Below are 17,214 nucleotides of genomic sequence, written 5' to 3' on the forward strand. Positions count from 1 at the left end.
CCAGCACACACACAGACGTTGACGCATGTAGACATATGCAAAAACCCTCAAACATGTCCACACACTCCTACATACATACACACACACACATGCACACACTGCCTGGAAGGACAACTCTATCAGCATCCATGACAAGTCTGGGCTGTCCTGCTGCTCACAGCCCAATCTGGCCCCCGCTCTCAGCGCCAGCCCTGCCATCTGCTGGGCTCTCAGCAGCTTGTTTGGGGGTTAATAGCTCCGTGATCCCTCTATCAGTCCTGCCCATCTTCAAATGGCTAATTCTTCCTCTCTGGCAGCGATTAGCGGGGCCTGCGGAGCGGCGTCCTTACCGGACACGCGATAGCAGACCCCACGAGACGATACGGAGCGCGCAGCCATAACAGAACGACACATCTGGAGCCGCTGGAGACGGATCGATACCCCATTCTCCGAGGCATCGAGGGTTCGTAATGGGCCTGTCCGCTCTAACGGCCAACCGATCACACTTTAAAAGCTGTTAAACAATGAAGACGTTATTGCTCTCAGTTGACAGCAATAACCGGACAGAGGAGGGAGGACGAGATGAGATCTTATAAATCAAGAGCAAACGCGCGCGATTCTTCTCCGGTTGCACAGCGAGGATTTGCGTAGATATGGATCAGCACGGAGTGGGAGCTGATTTCTCCAGCAGCATCTCGAGTTGCAGATGTGTGTGTGTGTGTGTGTGTGAGTGTGTGTGAGTATGACAGAGAGCGAACCCCCACATGCACAGATAATGTAAGCTGTCCAGCACAAGTAAATGTAAGCTGTCGCATGCACAAAGCGTGTGTGTGTGTGTGTATGTGTGTTTTCTTTCCATGGCCCTCTCGCAGGCTCTATCGGGACCTAGCATCTCATTTGTATGACAAACTCTCCACTGCTGCACTAGAGTCCTATGGGGCAGGCTGATGGAAATGCTTGGTGTTAATGTGGTAGCTGTGGGGTTTAAAGGAGTGCATGCACAGTAAATCTAAAGAGATCAGCTGATGTCAGTGCTGCAGGGACCTCTCCGCTCCCCGGAGGAGTCGGCCGGTTTGACTTTTACTAAACCCTATCCATAACTGACTGATTTTCTTGAAAAAAAAAAAAAAGATCTCCAACTGCCTCTCAAATTAAGTTTAAGGGATTTTTTTTTTTCAACGTGACTTCTGCATGACCCCTCGGAATTTGCATATTACATCGCTGAGAACAGAATATTAAGCGCTTGAGCGAATTACTGTCTCTCAGTTGATATTCCCCGTGCAGCTCGAGGTAGCGAGCAAACGGGCGGGCGGGCGTTTAAAACCCCTTTTGAAGATAATGTGATTTTTTCATTTGGCTGATAAGGACGTGTCATGGAATGTTTCATTATTTTGGACACTAAGCGTTTTTTTTCCTTCTTCTTCTTCTCCTTCATAGCTTACTGGGAGGAACAAAAATTAATCCAGCATCATATTATCGCTGGTTCATATGAGGAGTAGATGGGGAGGGGGAGGTGGGTGGGAGTTATTCGCTGTGATTGCTGTCGGATCGTCTTCGGGGATCTGCTCCGATTCTGACGATGCTGGCAGACATCGAAGCTCTCAGGCTTCATGACATGCTTTCACACCAGCGCTAAAGTATGAATTACCCGCATCCCACAATGCATTCCGCCGTGACTCGCTGATTTCCTTTGGTCTCGATCTCAACGTTTTTTTATGAGGAAGGGAAATGACTGATAAGACACATTGTTCATATTTTATAGGTATTGCGTATCCCGAAAGCTCAGATGCCGGCCACATGCATGTGCGTTTCAAATCAGAGCAAATCCTTGAGTTTTACCTTTCAGCACAAACTCCGAGGTCCAAAAAATGTATTGCTCAAGTGAACCTTATGAGCTCCACTATGTGGAATTGGGTATCTGGTTTCAGCTGATTGCTCCAGCCCATGCATATGCATTATATAAACATGAAAAAGCCCGATAGCTCTAAGGGAAACTATGATCTCTCAACACATTCTAATTAAAGATTCCTCCCTGCGCGCTGGCCAAAAACGGCTGCATTCCACTTCCTGACGATTTTTCATCTTATTCCCGCTTTGCTCTCTAGCCTCCTCTCTGCGTCGTTGTTTTTTCCATCCCGCCACATAAACAGCCCCGGTGATGTCACGGTGTCTGTTGCGAGCTCCGTTGCATGGGGATTTTCTCCTTGGTGATAATCGTTGGGGGCAGCGCAAGTTCTTTGGGCTGGGCATGGTGGGCGCTGGGCACAGATGAATAGCTGAATAAGGACGCTCAGAGGGTTCCTGTGCCCCCCCCCCCTCCATCTCCACAGTGGATGAAAACACTGAAATAGATTCATGAGCTCTTCCCTCCAACAGCTTGGCCGCCGCCGTGCCAGCGCCTGGCACCAGCCGAGGGCCGTGATTGGCCGAGAGCAGACAGACACACCACCACCCACATCAAAGAAGGAGACGAGCGATGAGACAAAGAGAGCCGCTAACGAACAGGGAGGAGGAGTGCGATAGTAAACAGTAGAGAGAGAGAGAGAGAGAGAGAGAGAGAGAGAGAGAGAGAGAGACAGAGAGAGAGAGAGAGAGGGAAAGAGAGGGAAAGAGAGGGAAAGAGAGGGAACCTGGAGCCAGTTTTTTGGGGATGCCAGTCTTCAAGGATGGTGGTCTGAGTTGAGGTTGTGACCTCTTCTGACAGACAATATTCTACTAGGGTTAGACTGATATGAGCTTTTGAAAGCCGATACCAATAGTTTTCAGTTGAAGCTGCTGATAGACGATATTTTAAATTTGACCATTTTCATGTCAAACAATTAAATTACAAGTATTTGATGTTTCCCCCAGAATTTAATTGTTGTCAGTGGGGAAAAGCGTCTGAAACAGCATTTAGATCATGGGACACTAAAACTCTCCACTGAAACCCAGGAAAATAATCAGAATAATCAGAATAATCATGATAAATGCATTGATTCACACAGTATTCTAATATGATAAATATGGAATCAAATAAACTGTATTTTATTCATCATATTGGAGGTGGATGACACCAATACAAAATATCCAATTTCTAATAAAAGGCCAATATAGGTCTAACCCTATAATCTAAATCAATCCATAAATATTTAATCTAACAAACAGCATAATATCTATCATATCAGAGGTAGACGACACTGACTCAATCAGATTTTTTTTATAAAAGATCCATATCGGTCCATACATGGGCAAACTGATATATCAGTGTAACCCTACATTCTGCGTTCAAGCTTGAATTAATGATGGAAACCAGGGACTTGCTTGGTGAACAACAAGTAAAGTCCTGTTCCTCTTGGGTCAGAGAATGATGCAGCGATGAGAAATCTAATAACGATGCTCGCTCTGTCTTCTGAGCACGTTGTCAACGTTAGCCTTTCCATGATCTCTGTCCCTGTACTTTCTAAACAAAATACACAGTCCCAAACCCATCCCGCATGTTCCTTGAGATCACCGGTTATCTTAAAGCTCTCCTAAATATTTAGATAGCACGGTTCAGGCTTTGGGAATCGCTGGATTTCTCCCCGCCGTCTTAATGCCTAACAAATGTGGCCCCGGGTGGGTTGCGGCTCCGTCATGCGGGGGCACTTGTTTAAATGTCCTGGTGAGCTGAGATCAATGTGATTGTTGGAGTCCTGTCCAAACAGTGGGATAAGAGGCCGAGGGTGACCTCGCACAGGCTGATCATTCCTACCACATGGAGCGTGTTTGCACAGACCTGCCGCGGCTTCCACCCAGGAATGCATGTCCGATTCCTCTGGATCTCCACATCCCCCTTCTGCATCTTCATCTTCATGCTTGTACACCCAGTCTGACAAATGAGGAGGTTCCTGTGGAAGATTCTGCGGATGTAACATCTGGCTTGTTTGGAGCCCGATATGACACGTTGATAAATGACAATGCATCACAGCCGCTAAATGACGATGAATGGCTCCATTGACGTCTGATGATCAGCGCGCTAGTTTGTTTTCGTCTGGTGTGCCGTCTACGTACAAAGCCAGGTCAAAGTTTGCCCCGAACGGGTTAAGAAGACATCTCCAGGCTAAAACAAATGATAGGGCGCTGACTCTGTTGACTTTGCTGACAAGGCCTGAGTGAGGTCTATCATATTACTGGGATTAGTTGAATTTGACTATCAAACCTCATTCTGTTTGAAAATAGTTTGTTCTGTTTGAAAATAAGTTGTGTTTTTCTTTTAATGTAAAAAAGCGACTTGTTGCCGCCACTTTTTTTATCTGTGTTGGACTATGGTGATCTTTTATATATGCATACCTCTGCTCAGTCTCTTCATATGGTTGACACAGCTTACCATGCTTCCTTGAGGTTCATTACCAACTGTAAAGCTCTGACTCACCACTGTGAGTTATACTCTCGGGCCACCTGGAGACTCTGTCATTGGTACACTTATATATATAAGGCAATTCTTGGTCTGCTCCCATACTACCTATGTGTCTTTGTCACGCAGAAAAGTGCCGGAAAATACTCTTTGCGTTCTCAGGACTTCTTTATGCTTTCTGTCCCAAATGCCCGTACGGAAATTGGAAAAAAGGCATTTGTGTATTCTGCACCCTCGGCATGGAATATGTTGCAGAATGACTTGAAACTCAATGAATTAATCTCATTACATGCTTTTAAATCCAAAATGAAAGAATTAGAGGCAGATTCCTTAAGATGTCAATGTTTTTAATTTACCTGGTTAGTTCTTTGTTTCCTTTAATTTTGTCTCCTTTTTGTGTTTTCTGTCTGTAATTGTGTGTTTTTATTTATGCTGCTGCCTGTCTTGGCCAGGTCTCTCTTGAAAAAGAGATTCTTAATCTCAATGGGACTTTCCTGGTTAAATCATCATTGCTAAATCAATCTATGACCGACCTATTACCTTTTGCAGGGCAGTGGGAAATCCAAAGCTAGAGTTTGTGCATAGACTCTTCAATTAGGAATATCTCTGAGTGGTTGAAGTACAGCTGCAGAATCTAAAATTCACCTCAGAGTATACCGGTGTTCTAAAAGTCTGGTTTCATAAGGAAACTGCCAACTAAACTACCATCAAACTTGTCAGAAGTGGGATTGGACGCACTAGGGATGGAATGATATGCTTATCTCACGATACGATTCAATATTCCATATGGGATTCACAATTCCATACAACCACGATACGATGTAAAAAATAAAAGTTCTATGACAAGAAAGTCTGACTGCAGAATTATGTTTATTTCTGAGCCACAAATCTCTCTAGTGATGGCATTGGCTTGCTAGAACGTCAACAACAATTTAAAAATGTCATTACAAAGTGCAATATGTATATGTATATACATATTGACATTGTATATATATATATGTATATATATTAATTTCTCTGCCCCACTATACATATTGTCACATTTTTGTGACAACACGTATACCAACTTTGATATTGTCCCATCCCTAGACGCCACACATCCACTTGCCTAGACAACTCAGCTATATGGAGAAAACAAGTGCAGCAACAAAAAATACATGGTGTTACTTATCCCTATGATTTCAGTCCTCTCAGACATGCTGTATATTGAGCTCAAGACAAGAGCTAAGTTCTAGACCTCTGGAAGGCCTCAAGTCATGGGAAAGCAGCCCAGGTCAACAGGGGCTCTAACTCACCTTGAAATGTCCAAATGAATACCTCCTGTTGCCGAGATATTAGCGTCTCCCGACCTAAAGCGCTTTATCGTTAGGGAATGCCTGTGTTTATTATGGACGAAAAGAACTCTAATGTGACGGCTAATGCTGGTGATTGAAGGATTTGGAGTGCTGCCACCTTCTTTCTTTCTTTCTTTCTTTCTTGGTTTTTTTGCACACTTCACTTCATTCATTTTCTTCATTCTTATATTCTTCAAGGTTGTTATATAATGCATATTCATTCATTTATTAATTCATTTTCTTTGTCCACTTAATCCTTTTCAGGGTCATGGGGGACTGAAGCATTTTTTCAATTATTTCATACAAAATATATATATATATATACATCTTTTACAATATTATATATTATACATTTTTCATTCATTTTTATCTTTGCCTCTGTGTGCTTTATTGTTGTTATTGCACACCCTCATAATGCTGCAGTTCATATTTTCATACTTTTCAGTATACATTTCTACTTAACGCATAATGGTGTTGAAATTGCTAGTTGAGATATGTTTATATAACCCTCATTTTTCTATATTCTTATTCATATCCTAGTTTTCTTTATTGTATCCTATTACTATTTTCTGCTTCAAAGACCCAATTTCCCCATAGGGTTAACAAAGTTTCTTCTTATCTTTCTCAGAACTCAAGTCAGTAATCTGTCCCAATTGGTTGTGGATCACAGGGGTTAGTCTCCAGGTCCCAGTGGCAGCCAGTTGTGAAGTGGATCTGTCTGCTTCTGCTCTCTGTGTTTGTGTACATGTGGGTTACATGATATGGGTGAATACCCCCCATAGCCAAGTGGCCCGAAGGCATAATGGGTTTTCTCTGAGGTTGCACTTCATTGTGCTTACACACTGCAAAAAAATGGCCGTCTTGCCAAGGTAATTATTCTCAAGTCTTAAACTCTTATTTTTCAGAAGAAGAAAGGATCGGCAGTCATTATGCTGGTGTATTAGTGGATTCAAGTAAAATCCCCAATAATCGACCTACAGTATAGGCTACTGTTGTTTGGGCAGGTGATCTCTAATGTGCCTGTCACGCTCGTTCGACTGCATGAGTTCAAATCTCTCATTCATGCAACACTGCAAAAAAAAAGAAAAAATCATCTGAACAAGTCACTTAAAATGTAACAAAACTTAAGTAGTCCACCGCACTGCATGCAAACCTGATGAAGCTTTGGCGAAACGCGTTGTTCGCTATATCTTAGTCTGCCTAAATAAAGTTGGCATAAATCATCATTACAACATTAATCATAGTTGGCTTGTCTTCTCCTTGAGTGCGGTGGACTACTTAAGTTTTGTTACATTGTGTTTCCTGCCGCTGCCAGCACCCTGGAGTGTTCAACCTGTTGTGTGCAGAGCAATTTGGACAGAGGTGGAAAGTAACTAAGTACATTTACTCGAATACTGTACTTAAGTACAATGTTGAGGTACTTGTACTTTACTTGAGTATTACCATTTTATGCTACTTTATACTTCTACTCCACTACATTTCAGAGGGAAATATTGTACTTTTTACTCCACTTCCTTTATTTGATAACTGAAGTTACTAGTTACTTTGCAGACTCAGATTATTAACACAAAATATAATCAACTAATAAATTGTTATAAAAAAATTATAGATTACTGTAAGATACCCAGCAGTATATAAAGTAGTGGAAATCAGCCCCACCTTTTCCAGCTGCAACATTAAAGTGATGCTTACACATTAATGCATCAATAATTATAATTCAATAATATAATATATACTGTATTATTCTGAAATGGGCAATTTTGCCTAATGATTACTTTTACTTTTGTTGCTTTGAGTACATTTTGATGCTAATACTTTTGTCCTTTTACGTATGTAACATTTTGAATGCAGGACTTTTACTTGTGACAGAGTATTTTCTATACTGTGGTATTTCTACTTTTACTTCAGTAAAAGATCTGAGTACTTCTTCCACCACTGAATTTGGATTGAGACAAGTCACTTAAAATATTTATCTCATTAAAAAAAGTGCAAAATTCTGCAAATAGTGGTGTGATAATTCCACTTCATTCCAATGCAGTTTCACTTGCTTCATGACTCACAATTTTTTCTAGTGTCAGCATCTTGGAACAAGGTAGAATAAGGCAGATCACTGCGCTAGTATCAATAAAAAATGACACATCTATTCAAGACAATTCTTTAATCAAGTTGATTTGCACTGGAAAGAAGACAAGACTCAAGACAAGACTCAAAACTGGATTAAATGGTCTGTTAAGATGGATATTTTTTTGCAGTGCATACAGCACAATGGGAGGACCTGATCCCATCTGCTGAAACTATCAGTCTCCCTGTTGCTCAGATGGAATAAAGACTTACTAGAGGCAGAAAAAAAATAATAAGTATTTATTTGTAGGACAATCTGATCATAAAGGTGAAGAAGGCATAATTGATTGATGACATGAGATCTGTATTTTTTATTGTGTGACAGCCATGGAGCTGAAGGTTGATTTGACCCTGTGTAAGGTAGGGTCACCTATTGTTTCCCTGTTAGCGGTGATTTGGACGAGACAGGTCCTTCTGTAAAGAGACCTCTGCTTTCCTTTGAGATCTGTCTGTTTCACTGCGATCAATAAGCCAATCGCAGTCTCCTGGCGAGGTCAGAGTGTGTGTGTGTGTGTGTGTGTGTGTGTAACCCTATAGCCAAGATAGAGGCTTCCAACGGGGGAGAAGTGCTCCTGTCTGACCTCCAGCATGCATCACTGTTTTCTCTTTTCTCTCTCGGCTCTGTAGGTTAGTCATGTGTGTCTCCATTTGTCTCCTTTGATCTTCCTCTTCTCTCCCCTGCTTTCCTTTCATCCTTTCATCTTTTCACCTGTCTTCATCCGTCACTTTCTCCATCTGTCTATCACTCCAACGAGCTATCACTCACTCACGGCGAGTAATAAATTGGTCCACACTCCGGGAAGTGTAGCTTCACATTCACTGCTGATTACTGTCAGTGTATCTGTCATCTTCAGTGTATGTCACACTGATCGATGGTGTGTGCGTGTGTGTGTATTATATGTGTGTGTGTATTATGTGTGTGTGTGTGGACTTCAGTGGAGCCACCGGGTTGATTTGTGCTTGTTAGATATGAGAAGGTCAGGTTTGCTTGGGCCTGATCAATGACTATAGAGCCTAACTGTCTATTCCTACATTACCTTATAACACACAAACACACACACACACACACACACACACACACATGCAAACACACACACAAACTCCATGGTCATGTCAGATAAATCGAAGCTCAACGATCAGACGCTTAACAGGGAGAGAAGAACTGGAAATGACAGGTCACCTCTGTCGTATCTGCAAACCTTAGGGACTCTGTTTTGTGTGTGTGTGTGTGTGTGTGTGTGTGGACGCAATGATCTAAGCAGGAGATTACAGACACACACCACTGGTTTCAATACTGAGATCAAAGGTCTAATAAGGCCTCGTGCAGAAAAGCATTATAATATAGCTGCTGCTGCCCAGTTTGCTTCCTCTCCAGTTGACTGGGAAGCTGTGGAGTGGATTAGGTGCAACACCTGCTTCTAGTGTGTATGCGTGTGTGTGAATGTGGAGTGTGTGTGTGCACATGGGTGTGTGCATTTTAATTCACACACCTCATCTAAATCAAAGCTCACCGATCAGAATGCGTAACGGGGAGAGGACAAGTGGAAACGACGGGTCACCTCTGTCGCATCTGCAAACCTTAGGGACTGTGTGTGTGTGTGTGTGTGTGTGTGTGTGTGTGCGCGTGTGTGTGGCGGAGACTGCAGCCGGCTGTAAAAAGCCTTGTAATTAATAGACTCATTACCTTCCAATCTCCAACCTGCCCTTTCCTCTCTGTTGTCCCAGTCTCCAGAGGAAAGCTTAGTGATTCCTGTCTGGGCTGAAGGATCAGGAGAGAGACACCCTGAGGTGGCCCCGGCCCCCGCCAGCTGGACCACCGGTCCACCTGGGCCACCGGTCCACCTGGGGTCGCGAGCGAGTGGGTGTGGCCTGGGTATAAGGCCGAGAAGGGAGGGGGTGCTTAGAGGTCTTGATGAAGAGGGGAGACTTCATAGAATTAGAGCCAGTATTGAAGTGGTAAATTAAATGGTGGGTAAACGATGAGCTCCAGTTGGTGATCATCATAAGGCAAACAAGCACCAATAGAAACAAAATCAATGATATTTTTTAGAAAAGCAAGACTCTATCTTCATGCATTATTCATTTAGCCCAAAAAGGTGGGTAAACTGATTTTAGGTGAGTTTACCCTCCATTGAATCCCTGATCAGAGATTATAAAGTATCACTGCAGATGAAGGTCCATTTTAACAAGTAATTTGGTCTCATATTCAGGTACAAGGTAGAATAAAGTAGATCAGACAAGTACCGCAAATATCAAGAAAGTAGCACTTGATTCAAGCAAATTCTCGAAAGAAGTTGATTTGCATCGGAGACAAGTGGAAGTATCTCAGCTCATTGGCAGATTTAAGAAAAATAGAAATTCAAAAGTCAACTTTAGATTAAGTAACTCATTGAGATACAATATACAGTAGCTCCTGGTGTATCAGTATAAACTCTTATGGTACAGCTAGGATGAATAGTGAATTGTCCAAAGGCTGTCGATGACCACTAAGGTTTATTGACAACGCCCTATCAGTTTCAACTAATAGATAGCGACATTGATTGAAGGGTTTGAGATAGGGAGGACACTAGTAAGTTGAGTAGGAAGAAAACAGGAAGGAGAAGAGAGAGAGAGTGGTGAGGAAGGCTGGGAAAAATGGAGAAATATAAAAAAGAGGAGAAGATGGGAGGGGCAGACAAAGCTTAAGGTGAAGGAACAGACCTTCACCTTTAAGCGTTGTCATTCCTTCTCCTGCAGCCAACGCTCTGACTGCCACTGGGAGGCTGTTAAACCTCCATCAGCACGGCACTGGCAGGTGTCTCAGTGACACACACACACCTCTGCACACTTCCACAACACACACACACTCACTGGCACACAGACACACACACACACACACACACACCAATGATGAGATGTACAGACATCAACACATAAGCAATGGATGTGTGCATACACTTGCAAACACATACAGTCATGCATACACATTAACATGCATACACACACACACACACACACACACAAACACACACACATACAGATGATGAGGGATATGACACCAGCCAACCAGTTCCTGCTGGCAAGTGTGTGTGTGTGTGTCTATGTGTGTATGTATGTAGATAGACCACTTTTTCCTTTGTGTACGTGATCATGCATGTTTGTGGTGGTATGTATTCTAGGCCTATTGTCCACACACTGCTCTCTGTCTGTGAGTGTCTGTGTGCATATTGAGATGTGTTCCTCCTGCAGACCTCCACTTATTCCTCATCCTAACAGCCCTGACCGCAGAGAGTTTCATTAGCGCCCAGCTAGTTGAACCATCCCTTCCTGTTTGTTTTGCTCACTCCATCACCCAGGGCCGTTTAGGGCTTTCATCAGCGTGCTGTGTCTGATTGCCTGGTTTTAATCAGACCGCTGTGACCTTGTGTACAGATAGATAGATCTGAGAGGAGCCAGAGATGCAGAGAGTAGGTTAGACCGATACAGAGGGCCGATATTGGCCTTTTGTTAAAAATCTGATATTGGCCAGTCAGTGTTGTCCACCTCTGATATGATGGAGGTTTTTCCCTGACCACAGCTAGTCAATATGTTTTTATTATTTTTATTTTTAGATCAGATGTCTGACCAGAGAAATCATTCCAGTGTGGTGTGGGAGGATTTTACTCAACAGCTTCAATCTGTAAAACCTGCAGTGAAACCTGCCTCACTCTGCCTCAAGGAGCTGCTAACCCACCTAAAACAATATTATTAGTCTGGCTTTCAATGGAGAGTTTAAGTGGCCCATGATGGTCTGAATGCTGTTTCAGAGGCTTTTCCCACCCTGTCAAGAATAAAAGACTGAGTCCTTGTCATGTTTTGGGCAAATTTAAAGGTCAAGTTTAAATATAATGAGTCGGTACATAATATCAGCTATGGCAGCTATCGGTATCGGCCTTTAAAAACCCATATCCGTCGAACCCTAGTAAAGAGGAAAAGAGGATGGATGATAGAAAGAGTCAGAGAAGAAAGGGAGGTGGATGATTAGGAGAAAGAATGATAATAATTTGAAACATCTTTTGTTCTCTCTAGAAGATATTGTTATTAGCACCGAGGGCGTAATGATGCCAGGGATAATGTTTCCTTCAAAATGGGATTAAAATGGGAATGTTCATGATGATAGGATCGGTGAGGAACTGTTTTTCAAGGTCCTTCAAAATACACAATAGCATTTCCTAACATACATTGATTTTGCAAAGGACAGCCATGTGATTAATGAATTTATGTCTGCCATTGTTATTTAAGAGACTGCTCTGGTACTTTGAGTGACACATTTTGTTTTTTCCTCATCTCATCTGTGATTGTGACCGTTTGTGTGTGCGAATGACCGGGTAAACTTAACCATTACTTATGTTTTTTGACTCAAGTATTGAATTTGGCAACATTTGAAATCACATCCATCACAGATGACAAATTTTGCAGCTCTCCATAGTAACTGGGCAATCACATTCGTGTTGATTTATACTTTACTTTGTTTATGCACTTTATTTTGTAAAGATTTTTTCAATTAAAAGAACCTAGTTTGAACTCTGTCCCCTTGTATCATATCATATGTACTAATGCCTATTTTTTGTAACTCAGTAACTTTCACTCTGAATACATTTTAAACAAGCAAATTTTTACTTTTACTCAGGTAGATTTTTACATTAGTGATTTTACTTAAATTTAGGGTTAGCAAAATTGAGCCAGTATTTAAACTTGAGAAAGATATGTTGGTACCTTCCATGTGTATATGCCTGGCCCTTCCCATCAGTGAGTGGGACTAATTGTGCTGCTTGTTCAGCCCACCCACATGTTAGCGGGGCTGTGAACTGGGTGGCGGCAGATCCCACAGACCGAGACTCTAATAGGGTGATGGATCGTTCCCTCCTGTCGCCGTGACGTTTTTAATGGTCCCATCCTTTGTACGGGTGAGGGAGAGGAGGAGTAAACGGAGGGAGAGAAACGGAGAAAGAGAAATGTTCCCTCTTTCTTTCTCTCTCCCTCTCTCTATCCATCTCTGCTTAGGCTGCAGGGAGCAAGACAAGGGCAAGGCAGACATGACTCACTTTGAAGAGTCAACAATAGATGCAAATTGCAACCAACAGCTGTGTGCTTCCTGCATAAATCTTTTTTTTTTCTCTCGCTCTCTTTTTTAGACGCCACTGCATTCCATTCACATTCCTGAACAGTTACATAGGTGGCTGTGGAAAAAAGTTGCTTGGTTAGCGTCAGATGAAGTGCATGAAACATACTTTGTGTTGGACTTTCTGTAAATTGGGAGACTTGAGGGTTGAAATACTTTACACACTGAGACGAGAGAGATCAATGTACTGCAGTTACAGCATCAGTTTTTAAGCGGCTGTCATAAACAGTCAGTGACTCACAAAAAACCTGCAGAGGTGTGTTTGTGGGAGATCTGACTCACCTACTGCACCTCCCAGAGGTGAGAGAGGTTTGGTGACTGATGGGATAAATAAAACACACTTTCTCCACAACTTCCTTTGAGGTCACCATAGTGCCGGGCTGTCAGTTCAGCATGATGAGCATATGTACAGGTCTATAACAGGTCTACAGGCCATATGTACAGAAGTGTCTATGTGTGCAGATGTGGGGGGTGTACCTGGAAGACAACAAAGCAGAAACAGAGGCAAACTAAAATGGTCTTTTGACAGAAAAATAAACACCAGAAAAAAAAAAAAATCTACACCAGAGTCATTCTTGGAAATGGTGGAGAAATGAGCAAAGCTGATCTTATCTTCAAATTAACTCAATTTCATTGTCAACATTGACAGCCTTTATCTTTAGCATTAGCAATATGCTACCATTATGCTTCATATCCATAGTGGTGCTTCTTGACAATCAAATTGTTCAAATCAAATAGTCTGCTAGCTAATGCTAGCATTAGATGACTTTAGCTGGTTGAAACTTCTACTGTTAAAAATAGTTGTTGGTTGCAACTCACACCATTAGATTTAGTTGATATGGGCATAAAAATATGTTAATGTTGATAACAACTAGCTGATTGCTAACATTAGCTAATGTTATAGCTAAATGTCATGAACGTTCCCTTCAATTCAGTCGCTGTAGCCTTTGATTTGGACTAGCTTTGCCCATCTCGCCATCATAGGCCACCAAAGGATAACTTTGGTGTGCATTTTAAACTTTTTGTCTGTCTGTCTGCTTTACTGTGTTCTGGGTTTAGTTTCCCACATCAAGTATGACGTAAATCATGGCCGCCATGTGAATAGAATGAATGATGGACTACACAATCAAAATGCCACAACGCTGCATTGTGACGCTGCAGGGGCTTGTTCAGCTCGAGATCATTTGATTGTTTGAGTGATCGTGTGATTGCTAAGGCTGATGGGAAGCTAATGGAGGAGCTCACTGAGCTAATGACAGTAGACCCCAGTAAAGCCAGTTGCCTGCCAAGCACTTAACAGAGGACAAAAAAGGAAAAAAAAATTTGAAGAGACTAAATCAGAATTACAAAGGCAGCTACTCAGACAAGTCATATTACATTTAATGCCCTTAAGCAGTGTGTAAGCTTTGTAAGAGATAATCACTTTTTTTATGAGTTCTCAAAAAACATGCCAAGCCATGACAACTACAGCCTCAAAAATTACCACAGAATGACTCAACACCTCTTTTTTTGACACAATGTCAACACAAACTGTAGATTGAGAGCTTCACAAAGCTGGTATTTATGGCAGGGCTATCTTTCAGAAACAGCTTGTATCCAAGGCCAACGCATAAAGACGCATGACCTGGAGGAAGAAGCACAAAGCCTCAAACCCTGAGCAGTAGAAAAAAACAGTCATCTGGTCTGATGAGTGGCCTTTCACCCTTCCTTCCTACATCCGGATCAGTTTACATTTGGACAAAGCCGAAGGATGCTTTCAACCCTCAGTGTCGGTTGCCAACTGTTAAACATGTTAATGGCTCTGTAATGGTATGGGCAGCATCTACTGGGAGTCATTAGGTCCGATGATTGCTCCACATGGTCGTATAATGACCGATGAATATGAGGCCCTTTTACAGGATCAGGGGCACCCTAGGGTGCAAACACTGCCCCCTTATGATGTTCCTATATTTCAAGATGATAGTGCCTCCATACACACTGCTAACATTCTCCTTCCATTGCCTCCCCAGTCACAAGATCTAAACCACTGAACCATTGAACCTTTATGGGAAGTAGATTGCCCTACTCCTTATTAAGTATCTATTTCTACCTCCTTATTATCTATCTATTTGTAGATAGATAGAGAGATGGCTGAGACAAAAAGAGAGTGAGTGTGAAACAGACAATGAAAAAGAAAAAGATAAAGTCTGAGTTGGAAGGAGAGATGAGGGCAACGGAGTGATGGAGCTATAAGAATATAGGACTAGGAGAGAGCTGAGAGAAAAGGTTGCATGTCAAAGCACTCTCTATAAATACACCTCTCTCCATTCACATGTTCCTGAAGTGCTGCTTGACGTGAGAGAATATTAATTTTTTGTTGCTGACTGGAGCAGGGAAGGGTGGAAAACAACTACTTTGTCCTTGTGGGGTGTGTGTGTGTGTGTGTGTGTGTGTGTGTGTGTTTCTGCTTGCGTTGGCCAAAAGCCTCTGAAAGTGTGTGCATGCGTGGGTGTGTGGGTGTGTGTGTTGTGTGTGAGGGAGCTGAGCTGAAGGGCGAGACAGAGCGAGGAGAGGGAAGACTGAAGCGGTAATTGATGACTGTTGGTTTGAGCTGCTCTTATAAACACAGCATATATTTAGTCGGGGAGAGAGAGAGAGAGAGAGGGGGGGGGGGGGGGTGTAGAGAGACACAAACTATGCTTCCATCCAACTGTCAAGCAAACTTTGAGTGAATTTTTGAAACGTCGCAAAAATATAAAATGCGAATTACTGTAGGTGCGTTTGCATCAGCTGGGTTGAAGCGGAAAAAACGGGCTTCCTGGATGTAGAACTGCGTCAAAAATAGAAATACATCCACCAGAAAACATGGAATGAGTGTTTCAAGAACGGATTAGTACTGGGCCAGTTGTTTTTCTTTGTTGTCAGCTGATGTTGGCCATATTTTATTCTGTCTGAACATGAAAACAAAGACGTTGGTAATATTCTAATTCACTACAACGACAACATGTATGATGTTTCTGGGAGGCTGTGACGGACAGATAATTTACAACATTTGAGAGTGACCAAGAGAGAGTTCAAAAAATATTATTTATTTGATTAATGTGTTTCCTTCTCTATTCACTGCATAATTTGTTTGTCAACCACAAACTTTTCAGCCTCAAACGTAATATGGAATTGAAAAATGTAAATGTGATAACATAGTTTTTTTATGGGTAAGAGTATGTAGTGACCTTACATTAGGGTAATTACTTAACATGACTATGCCACCTTCTGTTTACTGAGCGGAAGGAACTCAACCCAATTCAATTATTATTCAAATTCATTCTATTACAAACTATTGAATTTTGACCAGGGATTGGACTACTTTAAGAGCAACCAAGTACTGTTTCCACCCTAAGACCCTTGGAGTGCCTGAGCGCGCTGCTCCCACGCTCCTCCGCTGCCCCAGCAGTGTTACCTGGTGCGAGTGAAGCGAGACAGAAAGAGGACAAACAGCACAGCAACCCGCAGCAAACCTGCTTTCAAAGCCAAACTGCTACAGAGAGAAAGCAATCAATTTCCTGAATCACTGCAAACTAAACAATGTGCACGATTACATCTTATCACTACAACAGCTGGTGTGGAAGAATCTCCCCCTTTTCCACCGGCACCCGAAACCGAAAGCACTTGTGTCAAACTGGTCAATCTCTCCAATTCCCCTTATAATTCTACAACCATGAAAAGAGATTAGACAGATATCATGGTCAGTGTTAATAGGAAACTACCAGGAAACGCACAGGAATGGAGCAATGCCCAGTCGGGATCCACAAGCGCTCAGCAGTAGCAAGCCAGTCTCTGGCGTGCCCTATAGACAAAGTACATGAAACACACAGAATTACTCTGCTGCATTGGCATCTACCTGTATGGAGGGAAGGCACACCACAAAGCACCAGCACAGCAACAGGTCAGTATGTCCTTTCCTGCCTAAAGCACTAAAACTCACTGAACTTGAATTTCAGGAATGCGCATTGACTAAGAGAGCCAATTAGACATATACTGATCTGACCAGAGCAACACAAATGAACATACAATCCTATTACCACTCCTATGCCTATGGGCCCAGACACAAGGTGAAACACTGCTATATTCTGCACTTAGGGGCAGTATGTCTGTGTGTGTGTGCATATCAGGCTGATACTGGCCTTTTATTAAAGATCAGACATTGGCCAATTGTTGGCCAAGTGTGGTCCACCTCTGATATGATGGAGGTTCCTCCCTGACCACAGCTAGTCAATATGTTTCTATTATTA

This window comes from Centroberyx affinis, unplaced genomic scaffold (genome assembly GCF_046629955.1).
Source record: "Centroberyx affinis isolate AG114_WGS23_722 - 3 ecotype Tasmania unplaced genomic scaffold, CSIRO-AGI_Caff_v1 ptg001384l_1, whole genome shotgun sequence".
In the NCBI taxonomy this organism is placed as follows: Eukaryota; Metazoa; Chordata; class Actinopteri; order Beryciformes; family Berycidae; genus Centroberyx; species Centroberyx affinis.